Below are 11,024 nucleotides of genomic sequence, written 5' to 3'. Positions count from 1 at the left end.
GAAAACTGAAGCACAGAGCCAATAAATAACCTGCCCAAAATCACATAGCTAATAAATGATGGGGTTGGGGTTTGAGCCCAAGCAGTCTGGCTCCAGGCTTCACACCATGGTGTCTCTACAATACAGTTGCAGTGGTGTCCTTGGTGGCTTCCCTCCTCCCAGCGGCTCTCTACCCAGTCTCAAGAAATTCTCCAGAATTTGCTTCACAAAAGTATAACTTTGATCCTTTCCACCACTATGCCCCCATTGACTTTCTCTGGTTAGAGCCACTGTGGCCTTTTGTGATCTAGATGCAAAGTAACATCCAGATCTCCTTTCCCATCATGCACTACGCCGATCACTCCAAAACCATCGCTTTGCCAGGCGCTATTTCCCACCCACATGCGCTTGTATATGTCCTTACCCACTATGAAATGCCCAGCCCCGATGAAATAAGTCTACACATCCTTCAGGACTCAAATGTCACCTCCTCTTCAGGAAACTCATTTCTTTCATTTAGCACGTGATCACGTTACATCCTAATAAGTTGTCACCCCCTCCTCTGCACACCTTCCTGCCCTGCATCCCTCACATCTGAGATGGGGCTGATAAACCTTCTAAAGCTGACACCTATCTTGTACATCATTCCAGCCTTTTCAGTGAATGTAGTGGTTTCACAGTCTACACCTGCTGAATGATGCTGTAGGATTTATGTGATTTGTCCAGAGCCTCAAAGGAGGAAGTTGGAATATTAGCGCTCTGAAATTCCAACCTGATCAGTGGGTGAGTAGTTTAAGAAAAGTAAGGAAGAGATTAAATCTTGTATTTCTTTCTATGGACAAAATCAGAGTTAAGTGCGGGTATACACAATTTGAGAAATAATTAGAGCCATCCTTTGGAGGAGTTTTCTTTTTGTTCGACATTCACTACATAACTGCAGCATGCTGCCTGGTAGTAGCCAGAACACACACATGACTCTCCCACCTTCCTGGGGCTTATACTTCTCCAGAGAGTGGGAAATCTGTATGGAATTCATGCTCACAAATATCCCACAAACATTCACTGATGTCTTTTCATGGTTGGTTAGCTCTTCTGGTTTCTTTTTCCCACTTTTGTTATTGTTGTCTTTTGTATTCTACTTTTTGTTTTATCTCTAGTTTTCCAATAACGATAACAGTAAACATTTATTGAGCACTTTGCAAGAACCTGGCACCGTTCTAAGGTTTCTGAAATCAGTGTGGGCCTTGTGAGCATTAGAGTAAGATAAAGTTACTGAATATGAAGGTCTGCCAGACAGTAAACACCTTTGAACATATATCTGTACATCCTGGTGCTCTTATTATGTCAGCTAGAATTCCAAACATGGGATTTCAGTGTCGGGAAGGTAAGCAGTCCTGCTTTTGAAAGACACTACTAGGCGCAATACAGATTCCCACCAACAATACACAGGGGTATCCGTTTGCCTAATTTTTGCCACCAAACAGCGTTGACAAAGTTTTTCATTTTTGTTAATCTAATGACTAGAAACTGTAGTGAATTGTTTCCGTTTGCAGATCTATGACTCTAGAGAGCTGAGCATCTTTTTATATATATTTGGACATTTTCAATTCCTACTTCGTGAATCTATAAATTGTGCCCATTTACTATTGGATTTTATTTTTCTGACCAACTTGAGGATGTTTTTAATACTTAGAGCTGATCATCTCCACCCCTTGGGGTCGAGGAGGGGGGACTGGACATAACTAAATGTACATCAATAGAGCATCGGTCAAATAAATCATGACACTGCCGTGCTCTGGAATATTGCATTTTAAAAAAATGGGTTAGGTCCGTTTGTATTGACCTGGAGGGTCTGGGGCCTATTGTCAGTGAAAAGATGCAAGTTATAGATAATATATTTAGTATGATACCATTTTCGTTTCTCGAAATTAGAAAATAAACCTTCCTATGTGCATTTATATATGTGTATATATGTATACACACATAAATATATAAATATGTATATGCATGTATACATTTTATTACCTATAAATTATTAATTATATACAAATGTATTTGAACATTTATTTTATATATGTAAATGTATCTATATGCATACATATATATAAAATAGGTCACATATATAAAATAGATATGTTTATAAGAACACAGGGAAAGTTGTGAAAGGGTACACATCAAATTAATATCTTCAGGAGAGTGGGATTCAAGGGGGGGAAGATTTTTTATAAGTCACTGTATTTGATGATTTCCTTCAATGAGCATATATATTAGTGATATTTTTTAAAAATCTAACAAAAACGGTGAATTTAAAAAGAACACTGACCATCGGTAGCTAAACCCCCTATATAAAGGTATACAACCCCAGAAACTTTTTTTATGTGCCAGAAACTAGAAAATCTTTAGGTTATTTTTACCTTTCCTTATCTTATCTTATCTTCAAAAAATAGTTCAGTTCCCTTAAATTACAGTTTAGAGGACCCTGCAGTTTTCTTCATATGGATTATCAATAACACATATGTAAATGAAATACATCCAAAGCTAAGGACATATTTATAAACCTGAAAATCTCAGGGTGTGAGTAAGCCAAAGGAGGATGAAGGGAAAATTCTTCAATAGGTGTGTCCTGCCACGGCCAGGCTGGCCTTTTCCCATAGCAGCTACCTCGGGTGTGGGATGCTCACCAGGCCCGAGAAAGTTTCCCAAGTGAAAATGTACCTCAACTGCCCAACTGCCCACTGATTACAAAAGTTCTGCCAGGAGAGCTTTTCACTCCTTTTGCTTAAGTCTTCCCTTCCTCTCTTTTTTAAATTAATTAATTTATCTTTTTAACATCCTTATTGGAGTATAATTGCTTTACAATGGTGTGTTAGTTTCTGCTTTATAACAAAGTGAATCAGCTATACATATACATACGTTCCCATATCTCCTCCCTCTTGCGTCTCCCTCCCTCCCGCCCTCCCTATCCCACCCCTCTAGGTGGTCACAAAGCACGGAGCTGATCTCCCTGTGCTATGCGGCTGCTTCCCACCAGCTTCCTCTCTTAGATAAAGAAAATTCCCCTAGGAGAGGCTATATACAGAAGACTGATGAGCAATTTGCACCTCACTGAGAATGAGTTTGTTACTTTCTCAGGAATAGGATCTAATAAGAGGGAAAGGTTTAGGAGGCACCTACACATGGGGGAGAGCATAAGGACAGCACCAGAGGAAGAAATGAGAAGCCAGGGACACAGGGAAATAAAAACCGTGCCTAAATCACTTTTTTGCCTGAGGCTGAGCAACTCTGTTTGACGCTAGCCTGTTTTGGTGGGAGTGGAGAAGTAGGATGGTTAAGAGAAGAGAAGGATTCACATGATTCAAACACACAGCTCGTAGGTTTGAGTCCTGAGTGGATGAATCACCAACGACCATCCTGCCTTTCAATGCTATTTTGTCCACCATCATTTAACACCATCTTACATGTTTCAAGAAAGACATTAGGCATGCAAATATGTATATAAATTATATAAAATAAGGATAATCCAGGCTCAGCCAAGTTACTTAACATATCTAGGTGACAACTCTCTTCAACAGTAACATGAGCATAGGACGACTTACCCCTCAGAATTCTGAGGAGGACTAAATGAGGTAACGCCTGCCAGCATGATGCCCGGCCCTCAGTAGAAGTTAGCACTATTCCCACTGACCTGGGGAGGTCCAGGCAGCCCAGGGGAAGGTCAAGACTAGGGACAACAGCCCTTCTTCTCAATCAAGGCCAAAGTATTTTTGGATGCACGATCCATGTTAATTTGCGTAATCTCTCGCCTATTCTGTGCTTATTCTGGGGATAAATAGATGACTTCAGCCGTCAGCACTGTTACTCCAATGTATGCCAGGATCATGTATCAAAGAAAGAAAGAACAAAAGAAAGAAGAAAAGGGGGAGGAGAGAGGAGAGGAATAATAAAACTGGTTTGTTGAAGAAGCTACTACACAAACTAATTCTTCTCCTCATAACTTGACTGGCATTTATGTAACACATCACACAGAGGAGCAAGGACCCTGGCATCATGCCAGGAATATAGAGGGTCTCCAGTACATGAAACAGGTTCTCTCTTCCTCCTTGCTGTTGCCTTTTGCCCACAAGTGGTGGGCTGGCACTAGACTAAGAAAATCTTATTTGTTTTCTATTCAGATGGTCCCTTCACTCTACCACGCGGAGTATCACAAGCCCTTTGTGTTGTGTAGAAGATAGTATTCCACACCCTGCTGGGTCATTTTTCAAGCTCCCCCATCCAGGCGTGAGTCAGACTGAGAATGAGTAACTCAGCTTGCGAGGCAAAAAATTACTTTCAAAATGAAAGAAGAAAGTACCACCACATCTTAAAAAAGCAAAAAATCAACTTCTAAAATCTTCTTTGGTTGGGGAGGGCGGGGGGAGGTATTGATGAAGGGGACAAAGGGATTTAACGTTTAATTTTGTCTACGTCTATTTTGCCTCTCATATATTATCTGGATGTCATCCTCTCTTGTTCTTTCTCTCTTGTTCACTCTGGCTTTTGCTCTTTCATGCATTGAAATACTCTCTAATTTTCAACACACATACACACACACACACACACACACACACACACACACACACACCTCCCTCATTCCCATATTCCCCTTTATCTACCACCATATTCTTTGTTTTCCTTTGCAGCAAACATTCTGGAAGAGTTGTCTACTTCTCCTATCTCCTTTTCTCCATTTCGCTTCTACTCGTTCTTCGATGAAGATTTTACCCATCATCTCCCAACACCTCCCTTGTCAAAGTCACCAATGATCTCCTCATAAACACGTCTGAAGAACACTTCTGTGTCTCAACAGTCTTTGATGTGGTAGACCACTGTCTTTTCTCTCCTTTACCCTGTGGCTACTCTCACTGTGTTTTATACTCAGTCCACAGAAATTCCTCCTGCTTCGGATCTGTTCCATAAAGATGGCTCCTCCTCCCATGCATCTTTTCTTCCTTTCCTTCCTTTCTTTTCCTTTCCTTTTGGTCTTTCATTCTTTCTTTTGTTCCTTCTTTCTTTCCTTCTTTCTTTGATGCATGTTCTTGGCACTCGTGGGAAGGACTGGCGTGACAGTGCTGATGGCTGGAGTCATCTATTTATCCCCAGAATTAAAGTTAGAATTCTCTGGGCTCCTTACCTCTCCATCTACTTCCTCTTTAAAGGATCTCATTCATTCCATGGCTTTAAAAACATATCTATGTAAATGATTCCCGAGTCCAGAGATCTGTCTTCAAAGTTTCAGTCTCATAGGTACAACTGCCTTCTTGTTAGTTGTATCTCATAGCTATTTCAAAGATACCACAGCCAAAAATTTGCTCTTGACCCTCTTGGACACTCATTCACTGATCCCCTACCCCAACCAAACTCTCCCATCCTCTGCTCTCTATTTGAGTAAGTGACACCAACAAAAACTTGGGAATCATTCTTGATCCTGTCCTTACCCCCCACCCACCCCCCCAGACACAGAATAATTTCAATCCATCAGCATATCTTGAAAGAAGCTCCTTCAAAATACAGCTCTCATTTGCCCACCTCTCTTCACCTCCACTGTCACCAACTTGTATCTGGCACCATTCCCTGTCACCTGGACTGTGAACTGTTGAAATAACTTGAAAACTAGTCTCTCTACTTCCACTCCTGCTCTCCCTCTATCCAGTCTCCAGAAAGAGCTGGAAAGTTCTTTTTAAAATGCAGGTTATATCTATGTCACACTTAAAGCCTTTGAATCACCTTTGGCTCCTCTTTGAAAAAAATGCAAATTGTTACCAGGGCTCCATGGCCTATGTGATCTGGCCTCTGCCTAACCCTCCAGTGGCATCTCAAGCCACACTCTCTCCCTGTCACCATCACTCATTCACACCAACCCATTAACAATTCCTCGAAAATGCTAACCTCTTTCACCTCAGAGCTCTTGCACCTGCTGTTGCCTCTACCCAGGCCCCAGTGCTCTTCCCTGGACCTTCCTGTGGCTCGTCCTTCTCTCTCTAAATCCCAGTTTAGGAGTCACTTTCTTAGGAAGGCTGTCTAAATTAGGTCCCACCCCCCACCCACTCTTTATCACAGCACTTTAGTTTTGTAGCACTTTTTACTGCACGTATTATGATATTGTGATAGCCAGCCTATAAGATGGCCCCCGATGAGCCCCACCTCCTGCTATTCACATTCTTCTGTAGTTCCTTCCCACACTAGACTAGGGTTGATCTGCATACCAGTAGTATATCGAAGTGATGATATGTCACTTCTGAGACTAGATGTAAAAGACACTGCAGCTTCCATCTTGCTCTCTTTTTCCCTCTCTCCCTTCTTAGATAACTTGCTCTGGTGGAAACCAAGTGCCACGTTGTGAGCAGTCCTATGGAGGGTCCCACGTGCTGAAATATCAAAGCTTGTCAACAGTCATATAAGTGAGCTTGGAAGTTGATCCTTAAAAGCCAGTCAAGCCTATACTACAAAGCTACAGTAATCAAGACAGTATGGTACTGGCACAAAAACAGAAATATAGATCAATGGAATAGGATAGAAAGCCCAGAGATAAACCCACACACATATGGTCACCTTATCTTTGATAAAGGAGGCAAGAGTATACAGTGGAGAAAAGACACATGCAGCTCAATATGAAAAAAAAAACAACCCAATCCAAAAATGGGCAGAAGACCTAAACAGACATTTCTCCAAAGAAGATATACAGATTGCCAACAAACACATGAAAGAATGCGCAACATCATTAATCATTAGAGAAATGCAAATCAAAACTACAATGAGATATCATCTCACACCAGTGACAATGGCCATCATCAAAAAATCTACAAACAATAAATGCTGGAGAGCCTGTGGAGAAAAGGAAACCCTCTTGCACTGTTGGTGGGAATGTAAATTGATACAGCCACTATGGAGAACAGTATGGAGGTTCCTTAAAAAACTCCAAATAGAACTACCATACGACCCCGCAATCCCACTACTGGGCATATACCCTGAGAAAACCATAATTCAAAGAGAGTCATGTACCAAAATGTTCATTGCAGCTCTATTTACAATAGCCAGGACATGGAAGCAACCTAAGTGTCCATCAACAGATGAATGGATAAAGAAGATGTGGCACATATATACAATGGAATATTACTCAGCCATAAAAAGGAATGAAACTGAGTTATTTGTAGTGAGGTGGATGGACCTAGAGACTGTCATACAGAGTGAAGTAAGTCAGAAAGAGAAAAACAAATACCATACGCTAACACATATATATGGAATCTAAAAAAGAAAAAAGAAAAAAAATGGTCAGAAGAACCTAGGCGCAAGACGGGAATAAAGATGCAGACCTCCTAGAGAATGGACTTGAGGATACGGGGAGGGGGAAGGGTAAGCTGGGACAAAGTGAGACAGTGGCATGGACATATATACACTACCAAACATAAAATAGACACCTAGTGGGAAACAGCCGCATAGCACAGGGAGATCAGCTTGGTGCTTTGTGACCACCTAGAGGGGTGGGAGGGAGGGAGATGCAAGAGGGAAGAGATATGGGGACATACGTATATGTATAACTGATTCATTTTGTTATAAAGCAGAAACTAACACACCATTGTAAAGCAATTATACTCCAATAACGATGTTTAAAAAAAAAAGCCAGTCAAACCTTGCAATGATGGTCACCAAGCTAACAACTTGACTTCAACCTCGTGTGAAACTCTGAGCCAGAATTACCTGCGAAGCCACTCCAGGAGTCTTGACCCTCAGAAGCTGCGGTAGTTAATAAATACTTGTTGGCTTAAGCTGCTAAGTATTCGGGTAATTTGTTACTTAGCAAAAGAATATATATATCTTTGCCTATTCATTTTCTGTCTTCCCCACTGGAAAGTCTAACATTCACTCATTGTATCATCAGTGCGTAGAACTTTGCCCTGCACACAGTAGTCACTCAGTAGATTTTTGCAGAACAGATAAAGTTTCTCTTACTATTGTTACCATCAATAAAACATTAATTGTTCATTGAATAGTTTAAAAATACCTGTATCATCTCAGTTAATCCTGTGGTTACAGTAAACTACATTCTTTCCATATCATGATGAAAAATATGGGGCCCCAGGACCTGAGATGATTTGTTCACAGCCACTCCACCCACTGTATTACAGAGCTGGTGCTCCAACCCCGGGTTTCTGGCTTCAACCCTTGTGTTCTATTTCCTACACACGTTGACCTCTCATCAGTCACCCCCAGAGCCCGAGCTCCGTCATTCTGACATTCACATTTCTGCACAAGGAACCCAGCACGTTGGCCTCCTGAGGTAACTATCTCTCACCCATCCAACCTGTGGCTTGATTCATCTGACCTACTTGACCCAGTAATCAACACTGTGCAGAAAAATGCCTAAATTACGAGCACAGAATTGTTCATCCTTCTCTGAAAGGGTAAGGAAAATGTATTACATGGCTTTCCCTTTCCCTTCCAAAACTATAAAAAGTGAAAACATGCTTAAAAGTCCCCAGGACTCAATTTTAAATATACTACCAAGTTTCAAACTCTCTGAGGACTTCTAAAAGTGGGTATTTTCTTCAATCCCTTGATAAATATTATTTGGAATACAGCAAGCTTTGAGTATCTGAGGTGTTTACCACTAAAGAAATTTTTTGAGGGTCCTCCTCTCTCCTGCCCAAGTAAATCCCAGGTTGATGCAGGAAGAGCTTGTGTTTGGCCAAACCCAAGACTAAGTGATCCCGAAAAGGATTCACAACTAAATTAGAAGGTGTGTCTCTGTGCTATTCTTCAGCCAAATACAACCCTATATCAAGAGATGAAAAAGATTTCAAAGGTATATATTAAAATAATTTGCCTTAAAACTGACATCTGTTCTTAAAAATGTTTTGGCATCACATTTTCCTGATAATTCCCATTATTATTTCTCATGTGCTTATAAAAAAAAACATGGTCTTGATATTGAATCACTTTAATCAAATTAGAATCCCAGATTTGCTTCAAGAGCATTCTTGAATATGTTGCCCCAGATTTATCATGTGTAAAATGGGGATAATAATATTCCTACCGTAAAATGTTGTTATTGTGAGAACTAAGTAAGTGGTTAATACCTGGCACACAGTAATTGCTATATAATTGCAAGCTATTAATGTTATTATTATTACTATCATCATCATCATCATCCACGTCTTTGCTTCCCTATAATAGTACATATGTCTGGAAATTTAAAAATTTATTTTCTGCATGTAGGATCTACACAAGACATAAAAATATACTTCCTCCCAATTGTTTTCTCCTTTAAGCCTATTTAAAGCAAATCATTCCTATATCCTCAATCATTCACACCCTAAACAAAAACATTATTTAAGAGGGATCTTGGAGAGAGTCCTGTATACTATTTCTGGTTGCATACTACCTTCTTATTTCATTTTGGGTTTTTTTGTTTGTTTGAAGAAAAATTCCAATTTAGTGTACATTATTTGAAATCATGTGATTTTTTTTTAATTGAGATATAGTTGCTTTACAATGTTGTGTTTGTTTCTGCCATACAGCAAAGTGAATCAGCTGTATGTATACATATATCCCCTCTTTTTTGGATTTCCTTCCCATTTAGGTCACCACAGGGCATCAAGTAGAGTTCCCTGTGTAGGTTCTCATTAGTTATCTATTTTATGTATATTAGTGTCTATATGTCAATCCCAATCTCCCAATTCATCCCACCCTTACTTTCACCCCTTTGTGTCCATACGTTTGTTCTCTACATCTGTGTCTCTATTTCTGCCTTGCAAACAGGTTCATCTGTACCATTTTTCTAGGTTCCACATATATGTGTTAATATATGATATTTGTTTTTCTCTTTCTGACTTACTTCACTCTGTATGACAGTCTCTAGGTCCATCTACGTCTCTACAAATGACCCAATTTCGTTCCGTTTTATGGCTGAAGTTATGTTCCATTGTATATATGTACCACATCTTCTTTATCCATTCCCCTGTTGATGGACCAAGTAGAGTTCCCTGTGTAGGTTCTCATTAGTTATCTATTTTATGTATATTAGTGTCTATATGTCAATCCCAATCTCCCAATTCATCCCACCCTTACTTTCACCCCTTTGTGTCCATACGTTTGTTCTCTACATCTGTGTCTCTATTTCTGCCTTGCAAACAGGTTCATCTGTACCATTTTTCTAGGTTCCACATATATGTGTTAATATATGATATTTGTTTTTCTCTTTCTGACTTACTTCACTCTGTATGACAGTCTCTAGGTCCATCTACGTCTCTACAAATGACCCAATTTCGTTCCGTTTTATGGCTGAAGTTATGTTCCATTGTATATATGTACCACATCTTCTTTATCCATTCCCCTGTTGATGGACATTTAGGCTGTTTCCATGTCCTGGCTATTGTAAATAGTGCTGCAATGTACATTGGGGTGCATGTGTCTTTTTGAATTATGGTTTTCTCAGGGTATATGCCCAGTAGTGGGATTGCTGGGTCATATGGTAGTTCTATTTTGAGTTTTTTAAGGAACCTCCATACTGTTCTCCATAGTGGCTGTATCAACTTACATTCCCACCAACAGTGCAAGATGGTTCCCTTTTCTCCACAGCCTCTCCAGAATTTATTGTTTGTAGATTTTTTGATGATGGCCATTCTGACTGGTGTGAGTTGATACCTCATTGAAGTTTTGATTTGCATTTCTCTAATTATTAGCAATGGTGAACATTCTTTCATGCATTTGTTGGCAATCTGTATATCTTCTTTTGAGAAATGTCTATTTAGGTCTTCTGCCCACTTTTTGATTGGGTTGTTTTTTATTGAGCTGCATGAGCTGTTTGTATACTTTGGAGATTAATCTCTTGTCCGTTGCTTAATTTGCAAATATTTTCTCCCATTCTGAGGGTTGTCTTTTCAGCTTGTTTATGGTTTCCTTTGCTGTGCAAAAGCTTTTAAGTTTCATTAGGTCCCATTTGTTTATTTTTGTTTTTATTTCCATTTCTCTAGGAGGTGGGTCAAAAAGGATCTTGCTGTAATTTATGT

This window comes from Physeter macrocephalus, chromosome 15 (assembly GCF_002837175.3).
Source record: "Physeter macrocephalus isolate SW-GA chromosome 15, ASM283717v5, whole genome shotgun sequence".
NCBI classification, from domain to species: domain Eukaryota; kingdom Metazoa; phylum Chordata; class Mammalia; order Artiodactyla; family Physeteridae; genus Physeter; species Physeter macrocephalus.
Note: the sequence above shows the minus strand (reverse complement) of the source record.